Source organism: Piliocolobus tephrosceles, chromosome 7, assembly GCF_002776525.5.
Source record: "Piliocolobus tephrosceles isolate RC106 chromosome 7, ASM277652v3, whole genome shotgun sequence".
Classification (NCBI taxonomy): Eukaryota; Metazoa; Chordata; class Mammalia; order Primates; family Cercopithecidae; genus Piliocolobus; species Piliocolobus tephrosceles.
In genome coordinates this window covers 100,847,430-100,870,580 of record NC_045440.1, presented here as the reverse complement: position 1 = coordinate 100,870,580, position 23,151 = coordinate 100,847,430, and the positions used below count along the sequence as shown (strand labels likewise).

Here is a 23,151-nt window from a genome sequence, read left to right as displayed (position 1 = left end):
ATTGACGAGTGTAGCTGCTGTAAACAACAGATTTTCAATGTAGATGAAACAGCTTTCTACTGGAAGGTGATGTCATCTAGGACTGTCATAGCTAGGGAAAAGATGTCAGTGACTGGCTTCAAAGTTTCAAAGTACAGACTGATTTTCTTGTTAGGGACTAATGAAGTTGGTGACTTTAAGTTGAAGCCAATGCTCATTATCAGTCCAGAAGTCTGAGGCCTGACTTTTTAATAATTGTCATTCTGACTGGTACAAATGATATATTATTGTGGTTTTGATTTGCATTTCTCTTATGATTAGTCATGTTGAGCATTTTTTCATATGTTTGGCCACTTGTATGTCTTCTTTTGATAAAAGTTTGTTCATGTCTTTTGCTGATTTTAAAAATGGGATTATTTGCTTTTTACTTTTTGAATTAAGTTTCTTACAGATTCTAGATATTAGACCTTTGTCGACTGCAGAGTTTGCAAATATTTTCTCCTATTCTGTAGGTTGTCTGTTTACTCTGTTGATAGTTTCTTTTGCTGTACAAAAGCAGCTTTTTAAGTTAATTAGATCCCACTCATCAGTTTTTTGGTTGCAATTGCTTTTAGTCATAAATTCTTTCCCAAGGCTGATGTCCAGAATGGTGTTTCCTGTGTTTTCTTCTGGGATTCCTACAGTTTGAGATCTTCTATTTAAATCTTTAATCCATCTTGAGTTAGGGGTCCAGTTTCATTCTTTTGCATATGACTAGCCAGCTATCCCACCACCATTTGTTGAATTAAGGAGTCCTTCCTTTCCCTATCGCTTTTGTCAATTTTGTTGAACATTAGATGGCTGTAGGTGTGCAACTTTATTTCTGGGTTCTCTATTCAGTTCCATTGGGCTATGCGTCTGTTTTGGTACCAGTAACTTGATTTTTTGGTTAAAGTAGCCTTATAGTATAGTTTGAAGTTGGGTAATGTGATATCTCTGACTTTGTCCTTTTTACTTAAACGATTGCCTTAGCTATTTAGGCCCTTTTTGTTCCATATGAATTTTAGAATAGTTTTTTTCTAGTTCTGTCCAAAATGATGTTGGTAGCGCGATAGGAATAGTGTTGAATCTGTAGATTGCTTTGGGCAGTGTGGTCATTTTAATGATGTTGATTTTTCCACTTCATGAGCATGAAATGTTTTTCCATTTGTTTGTGTCATCTCTGATTTCTTTCAGCAGTGTTTTGTAGTTCTCCTTGTAGAGATCCTTCATCTCCTTGGTTAGATGTATCCCTAGGTATTTTATTTTATTATTATTATTATTATTATTATTATTATTATTTTTATTTATTTATTTTTTTTGAGACGGAGTCTCGCTCTGCCGCCCAGGCTGGAGTGCTGTGGCTGGATCTCAGCTCACTGCAAACTCCGCCTCCCGGGTTCACGCCATTCTCCTGCCTCAGCCTCCCGAGTAGCTGGGACTACAGGCGACCGCCACCTCGCTCGGCTAAGTTTTTGTATTTTTTAGTAGAGACGGGGTTTCACCGTGTTAGCCAGGATGGTCTCGATCTCCTGACCTCGTGATCCGCCCATCTCGGCCTCCCAAAGTGCTGGGATTACAGGCTTGAGCCACCGTGCCCGGCCTATTTTGTTATTTTATTTTATTTTGTGGCCATTGTAAATGGGATTATGTTCTTGATTTGGCTCTCAGCTGGAATGTTACTGGTGTATAGAAATGCTACTGGTTTTTGTTCATTTTGTATCCTGAAACGTTACTCAAGTAGTTTATCAGTTCTAGGAGCCTTCGGTGGAGCCTTTAAGGTTTTCTAGGTATAGAACCAAATTGTCCGTGAAGAGATACTGTTTGCCTTCTCCGTTTTTTACTTGGATGCCTTGTATTTCTTTCTTTTGCCTTACTCTTCCGGTGAGGACTTCCAATACTATGTTAAATAGGAATTTTAAGAGTGGGCATCCTTGTCTTATTCCAGTTCTCAAGGGGAATGCTTCCATTTTTTGCCCATTCAGTATGATGTTGGCTGTGGGGCTGTCATAGATGGCTCTTACTGTTTTGAGGTGTGTTCCTTTGATGTCTAGTTTGTTCAGAGTTTTTTTTTTTTTTTTTTTTTAAATGAAGGGATGTTGAATTTTGTTGAAAGCCTTTTCCATGTCTGTTGAGATGGTCATAAGATTTTTATTTCAAATTGAAATAAATTGTTTATGTGGTGGATCACATTTATTGATTTGCATATGTTGAACTAACCGTGCATCCCAGGAATGAAACTTCCTTGACCACGGTGAATTAAGTTTTTGATGTGCTGCTGTATTTGGTTTACTAGTATTTTTTTTTGTTTTTTTTCTGAAGCGGAGTTTCGCTCTTGTCTCGCTCTTGTTGCCCAGGCTGGAGTGCAATGGCGCGATCTCGGCTCACAGCAACCTCCGCCTCCCGGGTTCAAGCCATTCTTCTGCCTCAGCCTCCAGAGTAGCTGGGATTACAGACATGCACCACTACGCCTGTCTAATTTGTATTTTTTAGTAGAGATGGGGTTCCTCCATCTTGCTCAGGCTGGTCTCGAACTCCAGACCTCAGGTGATCGGCCTGCCTTGGCCTCCCAAAGTGCTGGGATTACAGGCGTGAGCCACCGCAAACGGCCCTGTATTTTATTGAGGATTTTTGTGTCTATGTTCATCAAGGATATTGGTCTGTAGTTTTCTTTTTTCTTTGTGTCTTTGCCAGGTTTTGGTATCAGGGTGATGAGTCCTTTGAATGAGTTTTAGTGAGTTCCTGCCTTGATTTTTGGCATTGTTTCAGGAGGATTGATACCATCTCTTCTTTGTATGTCTGATAGAATTCGGCTGTAAATCCATGTGGTCCAGGGATTTTTTTGGTTGATAAGTTTTTAATTATTGATTCAGTTTCAGAATTCAATATTGATGTCTGCTCAGGGTTTCTATTTCTTCCTAATTCAATCTGGGGAGATTGTGGGTTTCCAAGAATTTATCCATTTTCTCTACGTTTTCTAGTTTGTGTAAATAGGAGTGTTCATAATCGTCCCTAAGGAACTTTTGTATTTCTGTGATATTGGTTGCTTGTCACCTTTGTCATTTTGATTGTGCTTATTTGGATCTTCTCTCTCTTTCTTTTGTTAATCTAGCTTGCAGTCTGTTGGTCTTGTTTTTCCTCTTAGAAAACCAACTTTTTTGTTTCACTGATTGTTTGTATGGTTTTTTGGTCTTAATTTGATTTAGTTCTTCTTTGCTTTTATTTCTTCTGCTATCTTTATGGTTAGTTTGTTCTTTTGTTTCTAGTTCCTCTAGATGTGATAGATTGTTGATTTGAGATTTTTCTAATTTTTTGAGGTAGGTGTTTAGTGTTGTAAGCTTTCCTCTTTATACTTTTTTGCTGGTTCCCAGAGATTTTCATACTCTGTTTTATTTATTTCAAAGAACTTTTTGATTTCTGCTTTAATTGTTTACTCAAAAATCATTCAGGAGTAAGTTGTTTAATTTCCATGTAATTGTGTGGTTCTGAGAGATCTTCATGGTATTAATTTTTTTATTACACTGTGGTCTGAGAGTATGGTTGGTATGATTTTGATTTTTTTTTTGAATTAATTGAGACATGTTTTATGGCAGAGCATGTGGTTGATCTTGTAGTAGCTACCACGTGCAGGCGAGAACAGTATATGTTCAGTGGTTGATGGATGAAGTAGTCTGCAGATGTCTGTTAGGTCCAATTCATCATGTGTTGAATTTAAGTCCAGAATTTCTTTGTTAGTTTTCTGCCTCAGTGGTCAGACTAATGCATTAGTCACTGGCTGTTGAAGTCTCCCACTATTATGTATGGTTGTTTAAGTCTTTTCCTAGGTCTAGAAGTATTTGTTTGCTTGTTTGTTTGGAGACAGGATCTCACTACGATTGCCCAGACTGGAGTGCAGTGGTGCTATTTTGGCTCTAACATCCCAGGTTCACGTGATTCTCCCACCTCAGCTTCCTGAGTAGCTGGGGCTACAGGCTTGTGTCACCACGTCCGGCTAATTTTTTGTATTTTTTGTAGAGATGGAGTGTCTCCATGTTGCCTAGGCTGGTCTTGAACTCCTGGACTCAAGCAATTGGCCTGCCTCAGCCTCCTGCAGGGTCTTATTTTTATTTTTTGTTAAATTTTTTTTTTTAATTTCCGTAAGTTATTGGGGAACAGATGGTATTTGGTTACATGAGTAAGTTCTTCAGTGGTGATTTGTGAGATTTTGTTGTACCCATCACCCGAGCAGTATACACTGTACCCAATTTGTAGTCTTTTATCCCTTACTCCCTTCCCACCCTTTCCCCAAGTCCCCAAAGTCCATTGTGTCATTCTTATGCCTTTGCGTCCTCATAGCTTAGCTCCCATATATTAGTGAGAACGTATGATGTTTGGTTTTCTATTCCTGAATTACTTCACTTAGAATAATAGTCTCCAATCTCCTCTAGGTTGCTGCGAATGCCATTAATTCATATACTTATACATACACACACACACACACACACACACACACACATACACACACACACGATGTTTGGTTTTCTATTCCTGAATTACTTCACTTAGAATAATAGTCTCCAGTCTCCTCTAGGTTGCTGCGAATGCCATTAATTCATATACATATACATACACACACACACACACACACACACAGTTTCTTTATCCAGTCGTTGATTGATGGGCATTTAGGTTGATTCCACATTTTTGCAATTGTGAACTGTGCTGCTATAAACGTGTGTGTAAGTATCTTTTTCTTATAATGACTTCTTTTCCTCTGGGTGGATACCCAGGAGTGGGATTGCTGGAGCAAATGGTAGTTCTACTTTTAGTTCTTTTTTTTTTTTTATTTTTTTTTGAGACAGAGTTTTGTTCTTGTTGCCCAGGCTGGAGTGCAATGGTGCAATCTCAGCTCACTGCAGCCTCCACTTCCTGGGTTCAAGTGATTCTCCTGCCTCAGTCTCCCAAGTAGCTGGGATTACAGGCATGCGCCACCATGCCCAGCTAATTTTGTATTTTTTTAGTAGGGGTGGGGTTTCTCCATTTTGGTCAGGCTGGTCTCGAACTCCCGACCTTAGGTGATCTGCCTGCCTTGGCCTCCCAAAGTGTTGGGATTACAGGTGTGAGCCACTGCGTCCAGGCCTTCTTTTAGTTCTTTAAGGAATCTCCACAGTTTTCTGCAGTGTTTGTACTAGTTACATTCCCACCAGCAGTGTAGAAGTATTCCCTGTTCACTACCTCCATGCCAACATCTATTGTTTTTTGATTATGGCCGTTCTTGCAGAAGTAAGGTGGTATCGCATTTTGGTTGTGATTTGCATTCTTGATCTATTAGTGATGTTGAGCATTTTTTCCTATGTTTGTTGACCATTTGTATATCTTCTTTTGAGAATTGTCTATTCATGTCCTTAGCCCACTTTTTGATGGGATTGTTTGTTTTTTCCTAATTTGTTTGTGTTTGTTTTAGATTCTGGATATTAGTTCTTTGTTAGATGTATAGATTATGAAGATTGTCTCCCACTCTATGGGTTGTCTGTTTACTCTGCTGACTGTTCTTTTTGTTGTGCAAAGGCTCTTTAATTTAATTAAGTCCCAGCTATTTATCTTTGTTTTTATTGCATTTGCTCTTGGGTTCTTGGTCATGAAATCATTGCCTAAGCCAACGTCTAGAAGAGTTTTTCCAATGTTATCTTCTAGAAGTTTTGTAGGTTCAGGTCTTAGATTTAAGTCCTTGATCCATCTTGAGTTTTTTTTTCTTATAAGGTGAGAGATAAGGATCCAGTTTCATTCTCCTACATGTGGCTTGCCAATTATCTTAGCACCATTTGTTGAATAGGATGACCTTTCCCCACTTTGTTTTTGTTTATTTTGTCGAAGATCAATTGGCTGTAAGTATTTGGGCTTATTTCTGGGTTCTTTCTGTTCCATTGGTCCATGTGTCTATTTTTATACCAGTACCATGCTGTTTTGGTGACTGTGGCCTTAGAGTATAGTTTGAAATCAGGTAATGTGATGCCTCCAGATTTGTTCTTTTTGTGTAGTCTTGCTTTGGCTATGTGGGCTCTTTTTTGGTTCCATATGAATTTTAGGATTGTTTTTTCTAATTCTGTGAAGAATGATGGTGGTATTTTGATGGGAATTGCATTGAATTTGTAGATTGCTTTTGGCAGTATGGTCATTTTCACAATATTGATTCTACCTGTCAATGAGCATGGGATGTGTTTCCATTTGTTTGTGTCATGTGTGATTTCTTTCAGCAGTGTTTTGTAGTTTTCCTTATAGTTTTTTGTAGTTTTCCTTTTACTTCCTTGGTTAGACATATTCCTAAGTAATGTATTTTATTTTTTGCAGCTATTGTAAGAGGAGTTGAGTTCTTGATTTGATTCTCAGCTTGGTCACTGTTAGTGTATACAAGAGATACTGATTTGTGTACATTAATTTTGTATCTGGAAACTTCGCTGAATTCTTTTTATCAGTTCTAGGAGCTTTCTGGGGGAGTCTTTAGGGTTTTCTAGGTAAACAACAATCATGTCATCAGCAAACAGCAACAGCTTGACTTCCTCTTAACCTATTTGAATGCTTTTTTTTTTTTTTTTTTGAGATGAGGTCTCACCCTGTTCCCCAGGCTGGAGTGCAATGGTGTGATCTCGGCTCACTGCAGCCTCCGCCTCCTGGGTTCAAGTGATTGTCCTGCCTCAGCCTCCCTAGTAGCTGGGATTACAGGCACCTGCCACCATGCCCCACTAATGTTTTGTAGTTTAGTAGAGACGGAGTTTCACCACGTTGGCCAGGCTGGTCTCGAACTCCTGACCTGGTGATTCACCTGCCTCAGCCTCCCAAAGTGCTAGGATTACAGGTGTGAGCCACTGCGCCCAGCCTAGATGCCCTTTATTTCTTTCTCTTGTCTAAGTGGTCTGACTAGGACTTCCAATACTATGTTGAAGAGGAGTGGTGAGAGTGGGCATCCTTGTGTTGTTCCGTTTCTCAGAGGGAGTGCTTTCAGCTTTTCCCTATTCAGTATTATGTTGGCTGTGGGTTTGTCATAGATGTCTTTTATTACATTGAGGTATGTCCCTTGTAGGCTGATTTTGCTGAGAGTTTTAATCATAGAGGGATGTTGGAGTTTGTTGAATGCTTTTCTGCATCCGTTGAGATGATCATGTGATTTTTGTTTTTGATTCTGTTTGTGTGGTGTATCACATTTATTGACTTGTGTATGTTAAACCATCCCTGCATCCGTGGTATGAAACCCACTTGATCATGGTGGATTATCTTTTTGATATGTTGTCGGATTTGGTTAGCTAGTATTTTTTTGAGGATTTTAACTTACATGTTAATCAGGGATACTGATCTATAGTTTTCTTTTATGGTTGCATCCTTTCCTGGTTTGGTATTAGGGTGATACTGGCTTCATAGAATAATTTCAGGAGGGTTCCCTCTTTCTCTGACTTGTGGTATAGTTTCAGTAGGATTGGTACCAAATCTTTGAATGTCTGGTAGACTTCTGCTGTGAATCTCTCTAGTCCTGGACTTTTTTGTTAGTTTTTTTTTTTTTGCTATGAAGTCTCATTCTTGTCCCCCAGTCTGGAGTGCAATGGGACGATTTTGACTCACTGCAACCTCCACTTCCTGGGTTCAGGCGATTCTCCTGCCTCAGCCTCCTGAGTAGCTGGGATTACAGGTGCATACCACCACCTCGGGTGATCCGCCCACCTCGGCCTCCCAAGTGCCTTGTTGGTAATTTTTAAGTTACCATTTCAATCTTGCTGCTTGCTGTCTATCTGTTCAGAGTATCTAATTCTTCCTGATTTAAGTGAGGAAGGTTTTATCTTTCCAGGAATTTATCGTCTCCTCTAGGTTTTCTAGTTTATGCACATAAAGGGGTTCGTAGTAGCCTTGAATGATCTTTTGTATTTCCTTGGTATCAGTTGTAATATCTCCCTTTTTGGTTCTAATTGAGCTTATTTGAATTTTCTTTCTTCTTTTCTTGGTAATCTTGTTAATGTTTTATTAATTTTATTTTATCTTTTCAAAGAACTAGCTTTTTGTTTCATTTATCTTTTATTTTTTTTTTGTTTTAATTTAATTTATTTCTGCTCTGATCTTGGTTATTTCCTTTCTTCTACTGGGTTTGGGTTTGGTTTGTTCTTGGTTCTCTAGTTCCTTGAGGTGTGGCCTTAGATTGTCTGTTTGTGCTTTTTCAGAGTTTTTGATGTAGGCGTTTAGGGTTATGAACTTTCCTCTAAGCACTGCCTTTGCTGTATCTCAGGGGTTTTGATAGGTTGTGTCACTATTGTTCAGTTCGAAGAATTTTTAAATTTCTATCTTGATTTCATTTTTGACCCAATGATCATTCAAGAGCAGATTATTTAATTTCCGTGTATTTGCATGATTTTGAAGGTTCCTTTTAGAGTTGATTTCCAATTTTATTCCACTATGGTCTGAGAGAGTACTTGATATAATTTCAGTTTTCTTAAATTTATTGAGGCTCGTTTTGTGGCCTCTCATGTGGTCTATCTTGGAGAAAGGTCCATGTGCTGTTGAATAGAACGTATATTCTGCGGTCGTTGAGTAGAATGTTCTGTATATATCTGTTAAGTCCATTTGTTCCAGGGTATAGTTTAAATCCATTGTTTCTTTGTTGACTTTTTGTCTTGATGACCTGTCTAGTGCTGTCAGTGGAGTGTTGAAGTCCCCCACTATTACTGTTGCTGTCTCATTTCTTAAGTCTATTAGTAATTGTTTTATAAATTTGGGAGCTCCGGTGTTAGGTGCATATATATTTAGGATTGTGATATTTTCCTGTTGGACAAGGCCTTTTATCATTATATAATGACTCTCTTTGTCTTTTTTAATGGCTGTTGCTTTAAAGTTTGTTTTGTCTGGTATAAGAATAGCTATTCCTACTCGCTTTTGGTGTCCATTTGCATGCAATGTCTTTTTCTACCCCTTTACGTTAAGTTTATGTGAGTCCTCGTGTGTTAGGTGTGTTTCTTGAAGGCAGCAGATGGTTGGTGAATTCTTACCCATTCTGCAATTCTCTCTCTCTCTCTATATATATAGATATATTTATTTATTTATTTTGAGACGAAGTCTCATTCTTGTCCCCCAGTCTGGAGTGCAATGGCACAATTTTGCCTCACTGCAACCACTGCCTCCCGGGTTCAAGCGATTCTCCTGCCACAGCCTACTGAATAGCTGGGATTATAGGCGCGCACCACCGCACCTGGCTAATTTTTGTATTTTTAGTAGAGACAGGGTTTGACCATGTTGTCCAGACTGGTCTCAAACTCCTGACCTTGTGATCTGCCTACCTCGGCCTCCCAAAGTGTTGGGATTACAGGTGTGAGCTACCACACCTGGCCAATTCTGTATCTTAAGTGGAATGTTTAGACCATTTACATTCAGCATTGGTATTGAGATGTGAGGTATCATTCCACTCATTATGTGATTTGTTGCCTGTATACCTTGTTTTTTTTGTTTTGTTTTGTTTTTTAAATTGTATTTTTTTTAGGTCCTGTGAGATTTATGCTTTAAAGGGGTTCTGTTTTGATGTGTTTCCTGGCTTTGTTTCAAGATTTAGAGCTCCTTTTAGCAGTTTTTGTAATGCTGACTTGGTAGTGGCAAATTCCCTCAATATTTGTTTGTCTGAAAAATACTTTATCTTTCCGTCATTTATGAAGCTTAGTTTCGCTGGGTGCAAAATTCTTGGCTGATAATTGTTTTGTTTGAGGAGGCTGAAGACAGGGCCCCAATCCCTTCTAGCTTGTAAAGTTTTTGCTGAGAAATCTGCTGCTAATCTGATAGGTTTTCCTTTAAAGGTTACCTGGTGCTTTTTCCTCATGGCTCTTAAGATTCTTTTCTTTGTCTTAACTTTAAATAATTTAATGACAGCATGCCTAGGCGATGATCTTTTTGCAGTGAATTCCCCAGATGTTCTTTAAGGTTCTTGTATTTGGATGTCTAGGTCTCTATCAAGGCCGGGGAAGTTTTCCTCGATTATTCCCCCAAATATATTTTCCAGGCTTTTAGATTTATCTTCTTTCTCAGGAACGCTGATTATTCTTAGTTTTGGTCGTTTAACATAATCCCAGACTTCTTGGAGGCTTTGTCCATATTTTCTTACTCTTTTTCTTTCGTCTTCATTGGATTGGGTTAATTCAAAAACCTTGTTTTTGAGCTCTCAAGTTCATTCTTCTACTTGTTCGATTCTATTGCTGAGACTGTCCAGAGCATTTTGCATTTCTATAAATGTGTCCATTGTTTCCTGAAGTTTCATTTTTTATTTATGCTGTCTATTTCATTGAATATTTCTTCCTTCAGTTCTTGTATTTGTTTTTTTTTTTTTGAGATGGAGTCCCGCTCTGTTGCCAGACTGGAGTGCAGTGGTGCAACCTCGGCTCACTGCAACCTCCAGCTCCCAGGTTCAAGTGATTCTCCTGCCTCAGCCTCCCGAGTAGCTGGGACTACAGGTGTACACCACCACGCCAAACTAATTTTTGTATTTTTAGTAGAGATGGGGTTTCACCATGTTGGCCAGGATGGTCTCGATCTCCTGACCTCATGATCCACCCACCTCGGCCTCTCAAGTGCTGGGATTACAGGCGTGAGCCACCGCACCTGGCCCATATTTCTCCTGGCTCTTTAAATTGTCTCAGCTCCAGGTAAGGTCTCAATCTTCTCCCATAATCTAGACCTTCACGTGCCCCAGTTGGGGATGTGTGTTCGGGGGCGGACAATCTCCCTTTCCCACTTCCACAGCTTGGGCACTCAAAATATTTGGGGTGTCTGCCAGGTCCTGCAGGAGCAGTCTACTTCCTTCGGAGGGTCTCTGGGTTTTCTTGGCTTTCCTAATGTATTCCTGCAGTCATTCTGGAGCAAAAGTTCAAGACGTGAGCCTCCACACACTGCTCTGAGTGGGAGGTGCAATCTAGTCCTGCCTCCTGTCTGCCATGATATCTGGTCTTGTTTTTTAATCCAACTTGCCACTCTACCTTTAATGTGGAACGTTTAGACCATTTACATTCAAGGTTAACATTGAAATGTGAGGTTTTGGCCAGGTGCAGTGGCTCATGCCTGTAATCCCAGCACTTTGGGAGACTGAGGTGGGCAGATTACCTGAGGTCGGGAGTTCGAGAACAGCCTGACCAATGTGGAGAAACCCCATCTCTACTAAAAATACAAAATTAGCTGGATGTGGTGGCACATGCCTGTAATATCAGCTACTCAGGAGGCTGAGGCAGGAGAATCGCTTGAACCCAGGAGGTGGAGGTTGCGGTGAGCCAAGATCGTGCCATTGCACTCAAGCCTGGGCAACAAGAGCAAAACTCTGTCTCAAAATAAAAGAAATGTGAGGATTTGATCCTATCATGAAGTCGTTAACTGTTTGTTTTGTAGACTGTATTGTGTAGTTTCTTTATAGGGTCTGTGGGCTATGTACTTGTGTGTTTTTGTGGTAGCAGGTATCATTCTTTTGTTTCCATGTTTAGAACTCCCTTAAGGAACTCTTGTAATGTTGGGTCTAGCGGTAATGAATTCTCTTAGTGCTTGCTTGTTTGGAAAACATGTTATTTTTCTTCTGCTTTTGAAGCTTAATTTGGGTGGGGGATATGAAATTCTTGGTTGGAATTTCTTTTCTTTTAGAATGCTGAAAATTGGCTGGGTGCAGTGGCTTACACCTGTAATCTCAGCACCATTTTGGAGGCCAAGGCGGGCAGATTGCTTGAGGTCAGGAGTTTGAGACCAGCCTGGCCAAAATGGTGAAACCTTGTCTCTACTAAAAATATAAAATTTGACTGGGCATGGTGCCACGTACCTGAAATCTTAGCTACTTGGAAGGCTGAGGCACGAGAATTGCTTGAACCCAAGAGGCAGAGGTTCAGTGAGCCGAGATCACGTCACTGCACTCCAGCCTGGGTGACAGAGCAAGACTTCATCTCAGAACAAAAAGTATGCTGAAAATAATCCCCCTAGTTTCTCCTAGCTTGTAAAATTTCTACTGAGAAGCACACTGGTAGCCCGATGGGGTTTCCTTTGTATGTAACCTGACCTTTTTCTTTAGCTTTAAGATTTTTTTTTTTCTTTTAACATTGACCTTGGACAGCCTGGTGAATATATGCCTTGGTGATATTCATTTTGTTTGTTATCTCCCAAGTGTTGTCTGGATTTGTGTATTATCTCACAGGTGTTGTCTGGATTTGTTGTATCTGAATGTCTATCACTCTAGCAAGATTAGGGAAATTTTTTTGAGTTAGTTCCTCAAATATATTTTCCAGGTTGTTTGCTTTTTCTCCTTCTGTATCATGAATGCTAATAATTTATAGGTTTGATCGCTTTACGTAATCCTGTGTTTCTTAAAGACTTTGTTCAATTTTAAAAGTTCATTTTCCTCTATTTTTGTGTGACTGGGTTAGTTCAAAAGATTAGCCTTCATCCCTTTTTTCTTTTTTCCTTTTGTTTGTCTGTTTTGCAGTGATATGATCACGGCTCACTGCAGCCTTGGACTCCCAGGCTCAGGTGATCCTTTCACCCCAGCCTCCCAGGTAGCTAGAACTATAGGTGCAAGCCACCATACCCAGTTAATTTTTAAATTTCTTTGTAAAAACATGGTCTCTTTATGTTTTCCAGGATGGTCTCAAGTTCCTTGGCTCAAATGATCTTCCTGCCTCAGCCTCCTCAAGTGTTGGGATTATAGGCATGAGCCACCATGCCTGGCCTGAAATTCTTTCTTTTGCTTGGTCCAGTCTATTGATAAAGCTTTCAGTTATATTTTGAAATTTCTTAAGTAAACCTTTTTCAGTCCCAGAAGCTCTGATTGATTTCTTTTAAAGATCTTTACCTCTTCTTTTATTTGCTGGATTTCCTTTGAAGTGTGTTAGTATTGATTTTCAATCGTGTCTTGGATCTCTTTGAGCTTCCTTGCAACCCATGCTTTGAGTTGTCATTTCTGAGTGTCTTTTTTGGTTGAGGACCATTGCTGGAGAGCTAGTGTGATCCTTTTGTGGTGACACTACATTCAGATTTTTCATGGTGCCAGTATTCTTGCACTGGTTTCTTCCCATCTGGAGACACTGGCACTACTAATTTGTGTGATTATTTTCATACTGGTAGGATTTTTTCTTTCTTTTCTTACAATGTTTTTTTCTTCTTTCCCTTTTCCCTTCTCCTTAGAGGGTGTGAGTGGAAATAATGCTGTGTAGAGTCTTTTGGCTTTGTTTTTATAGTCCTGTGCACTTCAGTTGGCAGGTTTTATATTGGGCTGTGTAGTTTGTCCTATAAACCAGTAGAAGGCACTTATGGGTAAGAGCCAGGTGTTGCCAGTGTGACTGGGTATATATTTGATCCTTGTTTACTGGGAGCAGCTCTCTGTTGCCTCAGGCAGTGGGCTGATTTGTGGATTGTATAGTGGTCCGAGTTTCCTGCTTAGCCCTGAGGGGGCAGAGGGCAAGATATGTAGGGCTGGGCTGGGCACTTTCACCGCCAGGTCCTCCAATGGCAAGCACAAGCATCAGTGCATAGGGAGACTCCAATGGGTAGTCACCAAGCTCCCAGAGGTGTACCTGGATGTGGTGCTGGGAGACCTCCTTGGCCCTAAGTTCTCTGCACAGGGATGGGCGGCAGCTTAAATTCCTAATCCTGAAGAGTAGGTGCTTCAGATGACTGGACATCTGCCTGGGCATGAAGTGGAGAGGGTCCCCCTGACCCCACCACCACTAAGATGTCTGCGGAGGAGGGTTGGGGTGATCTAAGCTGCTGAACCAGGCAAGCAGGTGCTCTGAATGCCTGGAGATATGCCTGGGCATGAAGCAGGGAGGGCCTCCCCGTACCCAGATCTCTTCATAGGAAGAGTGGCATGGCCCAAGATGCCAGTTTGGGCAAACAGGTACTTTGAATATCTGAAGATCTTCTTGGGCAATGGAGTGGAAGGGCCCTGTTGCACCATAATCTATCTACAGAAGGATGGAGCAGTCCAGGCTGCTGATCCAGGTGAGTGGGTGCTCTGAATGCCTGGGAGATCTGTCTGAGTATGAAGCAGAGAGGGCCTCCCTACACTAGGATCTCTGCACAGGAAGGGTGAGGCAGATCAGACTGCTGATTCAGGTGAGCAGATGCTCTGAATGCCTGGAGATTTGCCTGGGCCTGGAGCAGAGAGGGCCCCCCTGCACAGAATCTCTGTACAGGAAAAGTGGGGCAACTCAATCTGCTAGTCCATGTGAGCAGGTGCATCAGATACCTGGATATCTGTCTCCATGTGGAGTGGAGAGGGCCCCACTGTACCACAATCTATGCACAGGAAGGGTAAGGCAGCTCAGACTGTGGATGCAGGTGAGGGAGTGCTCTGAATACCTCTAGATCTGCCTACATGTGGAGCAGAGAGGCCTCCCCTGTGCCATAATCTATACCCATGAAGGGTGAGGTGGTTCAGCTTGCTTGTCCAGGCAAACAGTTGCCCCAAATGCCTGGATTTTTGCCAGGGAGTAGAGCAGAGAGGGCCCTGCTGCACCACATTCTCAGAGGAACAGGCTGTGGCAACCAGCCATGACACATGCAGACCAGTTCCAGGTTGCCAACCTGGATCTGGCTCCAAATCTGGTTGTCCAGGAGAAACTACAGCCATAGCAGCTCTCCTCTCATTCTAGACCTCCAGTGGAGGAGAGCACAATCCCAGCACCTAGTGCTGAGGCACCAACTACAGTGTGGCTGTGAAGACCCCTGTCCTGCTCCAGAGCCAGATGCCTATGTGACCATGCTGCTGGGTTGCCAAAGAATGGTTGACTTGTATGCAACCACATTTAAAATGGTGTTCTGTTCTCCATCCTGGGTCTGGGAAATGCCAGTAGCTTTTCCCAGTGTCTGTCCCTCACAGCATCTCCAAACCAGCCTGTCCCCAAGTTAGATCCAGGTCTTGGAAGAAACAAAGTACTCTTTCTTGACCTGGGTTGCTCAGATCCCCAGTGGAAAAGTGAGTCACAGAGGGAGGCTTTCTGACTGTCTTGCATACTTGGGCTTCCCTCACTTTTATCAATTGGATGCCATCATAGGGGCTGTTTGTGTTTGTGTGTCTTCCTTGGATCTGGGGTGTCCTTCACGATTCCAGTGGATTCCTGTTTTCCTTTGTGAATTAAAGCTCTCAGAGTTGACCTTTGTACACTATATTGCTATTTCCAAGAGAATGAGGCCCACTAAAAGCCTCTAATCTGCCATCTTGGAAATAAAAAAGGATTTAGAATATAATCTTAATTGAGAAAGCAGTGGCAGGGTTTGAGAGGATTGACTCCAATTTTGAAAGTTCTGTTTGTGGGTAAGATGCATCAAACAGCATCACATGCTATAGAGAAATCTTTTGGCAAGAAATAATTAATTGATGTGGCAAACTTCGTTGTTGTCTGATTTTAAGAAATTCCCACAGCTACCCCAACAGTTTGCTACCACCACACTGATCAGGAAGAAGTTATTAACATAGAGGCAATACTCTCCACCAGCAAAAAGATTTTGACTCGTTGTAGGCTCAGATGATCATTGGCATTTTTAGCAATAAAGTGTTTAAAATCTTTTTTATTTTTGATTTTTATGGGTACATAGTAGGTGTATATATTGGATACATGAGATATTTTGATACAGGCATATAATGCATAACAGTCATCAGGGAATAGTGGGTATCCTTCACCTCAAACATTATTTTTATGTTAAGGTATATATATATTTTTTCAGACATAATGCTATTATATATGTAATAGACTACAGTATAGTGTAAACATTTCTATGTCCTGGGAAAACAAACATTTTTGTGTTATTTGCTTTATTGTGGTATTTGCTTTATTGTTGTGGTCTGAAACCGAACCTGCAGTATCTCTGAGATATGCCTATATGTCTTTCCTGTGACTACTTTTAGTATTTTTTCTCTATACAAAATTTATACCTATACAAATTGCTGATGTTCAGCAATTTTATCATAATATATCTTGGCTCTCTCTCTCGCCTTCTCTCTCTCTCTTTGTGTTTTATCTTTTCAAATTTATTGAATTTGATGCATCTGTGTGGGTTTATGGTTTGCATAAAATTTGGAAAATGTTTCTCCTTATTTCCCTCCTTCCTTGCCTTACTTTTCTTTCCTTACTTCCCATCCCGTTTGTTTGTTTTTCATGTGGGACTCAGGCTTTTTGTTTCTTCCTTTATTTAAATAACATTTTTTTCCTTTTCAAATGATTCATCTTTTGTGCTGCACTGTCTAATCTCCTTTTAATCTTATTCAACACAAATTTTGTTTCAGATATATATATTTTTTAGCAGATAAAGGTGTGTTTTATTTTAATGATTGATCTGTATAATCACCAAGACCACTATGTACAGGCAAGAAAAGGGAAGCTTTATTTCCTCGTCTCTTTCTCCTTGGACAAAGTCTTGATGCTCTCTTCCCTCTTTGCCTGGAGGCGCTCTTCATGATACTTGCATGCTTCCTTGATCTTAGACCAGCAGGCCTCTGCCTGGTCAGCCAGGAGCATCTTGTGGGCCTGTGTGCCTTCAGCGGGTAGATGTGTTCCATGAGAATCTGCCTGTTTTTGAACACACTCCCTTTTACCTTCAGGTACAGGCTGTGATACATGTGGCGATCAGTCTTTTTAGATTCACAGTATCTTTGAGCAGCTGACGCAGAATTCCTGTTCTCCTCACGCAAGTTATCTTCTCTGGCATTTGAGCATTGGCTGTACCCTTTTTGCTTACCTGTGTCCAGGTACCTGCCCTTCTGGCAGGCCAAGGTGCTTTTCTGGCAGTGAGCCCAGGAACGGACAGTCACAGACTTACGGATAATCAGCCCATCTTTGATCAGCTTCTGGATGTGCTGACAGGAGTTGGCATGGCAGATTTCATTGGTCTCATTGGTGTCCGGCCAGATCTTTTTGCCACAGCAGAGGATGCTAGAGGCAAGCCTCTTCTGAAGCCTTGAACATACTCACAGCTTCTGCTGCAGCAACAAAAGCAAATATTTTATCTTTTATCTGTTAAATTTCCATTTATCTTTCCCTCACCTTCCATTTCCTTTAACATCTGTGAGTATGTGAAAGTATATTCGTAAGAGCTTTTTATAAGATATTTATCAATTTCACCGCTCTGTTGTTTCTGGGTCTGTTTTATTGGCTAATTTTTCTCTTTATGAGTTATAGTTCCTGGTTACTCATAGGTTTAATAATTTTTGATTGATTTTTTTGACATTGTTGATTTTACGTTTGTGAATGTCGAATTTTATTTTGCTTAAGAAGTTACGGACTCGTTCTGGTAGGCAGTTAAGTAAGTTGTCTTGTGGTTTGGCTTGATGCTTTTGAGGTTAGTTTTTAAGCTACTCTAGGGAGAATCTGGAATATCCTTTATCTTTTGGTAATATTATCTCCTTTCTAAAATAATGCTGTTCTGAGTTCTTTTCTGAGTGACCTTTATATTCATGGATTTCTTTCAACTCTGGATAGTGGGAAAGATTCCCTGCCTTGTGATATGTCTGGGAATTTTGCTTCTTATTGCTCCCTGATTGTTTTTTTCCCCTTAAGAAACTGGTTTTGCTGGGCTTTGAGGAATGTTTTGTAAGCTTGCGCAGACTGGCATTTCATGGAAACCTCTAGGTACATTGCTGAACCTTTTCTCTGCATAGCTCCCTTCTCCTGATACTCTGTAATGGAAGTTCTATTTGCCTTGATTCCTCACCAAACTCTAAGCTCTATTTCTTCAACTCAGCAAAATTGCTTAGTTCTGTTTGAATTCTTCTTTTCCTGTGCTACAGTCTGATGACATAGTCTCTAGATCTAAAGCCTGGGTGATGGCAGGGCTCATCTTATTTCTTCTCCTTCTCTTGGGGACCTCAGTATATCCAGTTCTGGAATACCTGATAGCCAGCATCTGAAAACAGTTTCTTATATTTTGTTGAGTTTTTTTTTTTTTTTTTTTCTTTTGAGACGGAGTCTTGCTCTGTCGCCCGAGCTGGAGTGCAGTGGCCAGATCTCAGCTCACTGCAAGCTCCGCCTCCCGGGTTTACGCCATTCTCCTGCCTCAGCCTCCGGAGTAGCTGGGACTACAGGCGCCCGCCACCTCGCCCGGCTAGTTTTTTGTATTTTTAGTAGAGACGGGGTTTCACCGTGTTAGCCAGGATGGTCTCGATCTCCTGACCTCGTGATCCGCCCGTCTCGGCCTCCCAAAGTGCTGGGATTACAGGCTTGAGCCACCGCGCCCGGCCTTTGTTGAGTTTTGTAGCTATTTACAGCTGACAGATAATTCTGCTTCCTGTCACACCTGGTGGCTAGAAGTGGAAGTTCTACAATGGATACTTAAAACTTTGAAGCTGCTTGAACTTTTGGTAGCTTTTGATGTAGCCAGATATTACCTTCTTGTGCTTCTTGACCTCATTTCTTAAATATTGATGTTTCCTTGATATGTGTTTTGTGTTTGACTCTTATTTTTTCTTAGACATTTTCTTGATGATTTTGTCTCTTCTGAAGGCTTTGAGCTATGTGCTGATGACACCAAGAATTTTATTTCTAGTTCAAATCTCTCCTGAGAGTTGTAAATCCAGTTGCTTACTGGAAATCTACTTTTAGATGACTAGAACTGAGTCCATCTTGTTCCCCTCCAGACTGTTTTTTTTTTCCTGTGTTTCCTACCTTAGTAAATGGCATTACCGTCCACTCATTTGCAAAAACAAAATAATGACATTTTTTGTATGCAGAAAATCAAATAGACAGCACAATTAAAAATAAGTGAAGTCAAAATCCAAATGAAAATGTTTTTAATTTCAAAAAAAGGGCTAGTTTCCTTTGTATACAGATAAGAAAAGGGCTGAAAACCCAGTGGAAAAATGATTAAAGAACAAGTAGGTGATTTTAGTTTCTTAATCATATTGAAAAGATGGTCAGCTTCACTCATAATACAAGTTAAGTGTACACTGAGCTAATAAGTTTTCGTCACAGATTGGCTAAAATCCAAATAATTTCATTAAATACCCTATTGGTGAAACTGTGGGAAAGAAGGGCTCTAATATATTGCTTGTTGGAGAATAAATTGGTACAAACTCTATGAAGGACAACTTGCCGAAATCAGTATATGTGTATATATATTTATAGAACATACAAGTATAATAGGTAAAATGTACCATAATGTAATCAATAATTTAAATAATTACCATATAGTTATTATAATAGTGATCTTATGTTATACTACATTATTAAAATTATATTATTACATGATTATATACTTATTTGTCAGTATATCTACTTTTATGTTGATGTGTGTATGAATGTGTCTGTATTCTCAGTTTCATTTCTGGGAATTTATTCCACATATATTCTAGCACATGTATTAATTGACTTATACATAAGGTTACTCATTGCTGCATTGTTTATCGTATCAAAAGAGAACCTGGATGTCCATAAGCAAAAGACTGGGCAAGTAAGATATGCTATATCTCTGTAATTGAATAGGATGCAGCTGTAAAAAAGAACAGTGATGCTTTATACAGGTTGAGAATTCCTTATCTGAGATGCTTGGGACCAAAAGTGTTTCAGATATCTGAATTTTTTTTTTTTTTGTATTTTGGAGTATTTGCATATACATAATGAGATATCTTGGGGCTGGGACCCAAGGCCAAACATGAAATTTGTTTTGTATCTGCATTATACGCATAGCCTGTAGGTAATGTTATACAATATTTTAAGTAATTTTCTGCATGAAACAAAGTTTGCATACATTGAACCATCAGAAAGCAAAGGTGTCACTATCTCAGCCACCCATGTGGACAGTCTGTGGGGTTATTGGGCATCACCATCATTTCTGACTCTGAATTTACATGCTACTGATAAGAAATCATTTTCTTATACTTGCTCATGCATAAGTACTTAACTGTAAAAAACATGGCATAATATTAATACAGTGGAAAAAAAATATGTTCAGGGTAATGAAGCAGCACAGTAGCATTACCAGAATACCTGTATCAGCTTTTAAACAACAGGAACAACAAACAACGGCAGGCTTTTAGTTTTCACTTATGATGCTAATTTTTGATTGAAAGGTTACTATGTGGGTTTTTTGTTTTTTTGTTTTGTTTTTTTTAGGTGAGAAGAAACATCAGAAGCAGCTGAGGGACCAGGAAATAGGTCCGCTAGGGATAAGGAAACATTCTGCTGGATGGCTTTTTAAAATGTTTCCTCTAGAATCACCTGCCTCATTAACAATGGCTTTTGTCTTAGAAGTCTCTCTTTGATGTTATAAACTGACTTGATTTCTTGTTTTGTTAAGAATGCAGGCCGGGTGCGGTGGCTCAAGCCTGTAATCCCAGCACTTTGGGAGGCTGAGACGGGCGGATCACGAGGTCAGGAGATCGAGACCATCCTGGCTAATACCGTGAAACCCCGTCTCTAATAGAAAATACAAAAAACTAGCCGGGTGACGAGGCGGGCGCCTGTAGTCCCAGCTACTCGGGAGGCTGAGACAGGAGAATGGCGTGAACCCGGGAGGCGGAGCTTGCAGTGAGCTGAGATCCGGCCACTGCACTCCAGCCTGGGCGGCAGAGCAAGACTCCGTCTCAAAAAAAAAAAAAAGAATGCATTCTACTTTAGTCCTAAAATAACCGCATCACACCATGTCGTCTTCTGGCACTTTTTCTGCAATGTTAACATCTTCTTCATTGTTACTGCTACTACTACCATAACCTTGATTCAGAACCATTTCTGCTATTTCTTTTTTCTTTTTTTGAGATAGGGTCTGACTCTGCCACCCAGGCTGGAGTGCCATGGCGTGATCTCAGCTCACTGCAACCTCCACCTCCTAGGCTCAGTCTCCCAAGTAGCTGGGACCACAGGCATGTGCCACCATGCCCACCAAACATTTGGTAGTTTTTAATAGAGACAGGGTTTCGCTGTTTGCCCAGGCTGGTCTCGAACTCCTTAGCTCAAGTGATACGCCTCCCTTGGCCTCCCAAAGTGCTGGAATACAGGCATGAGCCACTGCGCCCCGCCCATTTCTGCTATTTTACCATTGGTCAATGAATGAGCAACTGTAGACTCACTATCAATGTTAAAAACTTATTTGATATCCATTTCTTCCAACTTACTGACAGACTCTGAAGGTATGTTTTTTTGCATATGTAAGAAAGTCAAACATCTTTTTATTTTTATTTATTATTGTTTTTTAAATTTTTAATTTTATTTTTTTGAGACGGAGTCTTGCTGTGTTGCCCAGGCTGGAGTGCAGAGGCGCAATGTCGGCTCACTGCAAGCTCCGTCTCCCGGGTTCATGCCATTCTCCTGCCTCAGCCTCCCAAGTAGGTGGCACTACAGGCGCCCACCACCATGCCCGGCTTATTTTTTGTATTTTTAGGAGAGACGAGGTTTCACCATTTTAGCCAGGATGGTCTCGATCTCCTGGTGATCCACCAGTCTTGGCCTCCCAAAGTGCTGGGATTATAGTCATGAGCCACTGCGCCTGGCCTTTTTTTTTTTTTTTTTTTTTTTTTTATCTTGACATACAGGATCCTTCAAAGTCACTGCCTTGTTCATCAGCATTACTGAACATAGTTGCAAGCTAGAGATTGTGTCAGGTATGCACAACTGTGTCTTTAAATACTGTGTTCCAGTCATTGACAATAGCATATACAACATTCTAAATGCTAAACTGCTTTTGAAAACCTTACACGCTCATATGTCTGTTCACTGCTGCAGATAGGCTGTTCAAGAAAGTGTTTTTATATTTATTCTTTATTGATCTGAGGATACCCTGCTCACTTGCTGAATTAATGAAGTCACATTTGGGGGAAAGTACATGGAATAAACATTATTTTTAATGAGATTTTTCAGCTGGAGGATGAGCAGAACAGTTGTCAAGGAATAACAAAATCTTGTAGTCATCATCCAGTCCAGCTTCCCTGCAGCAAACCCGAACCACTGCTACAAAATGTTTGTGAAACCAATCAGAAAAGATGTCCCTGGTGACCCATGCCTTTTTGTTAGTCTAATAATGAACCCAGTCTTTCCCACACAGCAGGTTTACACTTAGTGTGCCTTCTGTATTAGCACCTCCCAGCACAGTTACTCTGTCCATGGCATTCTTATCCTATAGGGGCTGTAGTCAGAGTCTTTCTGGGGAACTAACACCAAACTGTGATGTTTCATCAGCATTATAGACTTGTTCTAGTGTCAGATTTTCATCAGTGATGGCCTTGGCAAACTTGTCAATGAATTTTTCTGCTTTTTCATGATCAGCAGTTGCTTTATCACCACAAATCTTTAAAAATTTAATATTGTGTCTTAAATTTCTGCAATCAGCCTGTTGAATATTCATAGTTCCCTTCAATTTTCAGTTCATTGTGATATATCTTTGCTTGTTTCATGAGCACCATACCATTAAGTAGTATGTTTTCTCTGCCATGCTGACAGATTTACTCTTTCAGTATACATTTGAGATCTTCATTTTGGTTTTCTGCAATTAAAAAAAATTTTTCATTAACTTCTGTTCATTGACACTTCAGCATAGAACTTCAACAATTTATCCTTCTGTTTCTTCAGATTGTTTATGGTGGTCATTCCAACACCATGCTCTTTTGTAAGACATTTCCCACACTGCTGTCCAGTTTAGCCAGCAGCTTGACTTTTTGTGCTAGAGATAAGCATAAATGCTTCCTGTTTTTCTGTCACTTACTCAGATTTTCAACATTGTCTTTATGCCACAAAGCAGAGAATAAGAAAAAAAAAATCCCACAGTGAGTAATGCACAGTCTTGGCTCCATGTGGGGCATCGTGGGGAACCTGTCATTGGTGCATCTGGCCTGTACCTGTGCCGTTTTATTACCCTTCTTTGGATGTGCTTAGGTGGGAGAATCTGTGCATGCATGGAAAAGATATGTCGGAGCTGAAGCGGGCTGGGGAGGATCTTTTTTCCTTAAATTGTGTTATGTGCTTACAGTTTGACTGTGACTCATTACATGAGGTCAGGTGGGGAATTTTCCATTGTCAGTATCATGTTGGTGCTCCAAAAATTTCAGATCTTGGAGCATTTTGGATTTGAGATTTTTGGATTATGGATGGTTAACCTGTATGGAAAGCTCTCTAACATAGTTTTGTCAAGTGGAAACAGTAGACAACATAACAATATTTATAAAGAAGGGTGTGTATGTGCTTCTTATATATTCAAAGAGGAGGAATTAAG

General features: G+C 40.3%; 1 protein-coding gene across 1 annotated transcript in view; it reads left to right on the top strand.

The window, feature by feature from the left end:
• Positions 1–23,151, top strand: part of LOC111520894 (serine/threonine-protein kinase 3) — a 334,853-nt gene that overhangs the window by 26,601 nt on the left and 285,101 nt on the right. The gene's annotated exons all lie outside the window — the stretch shown is intronic.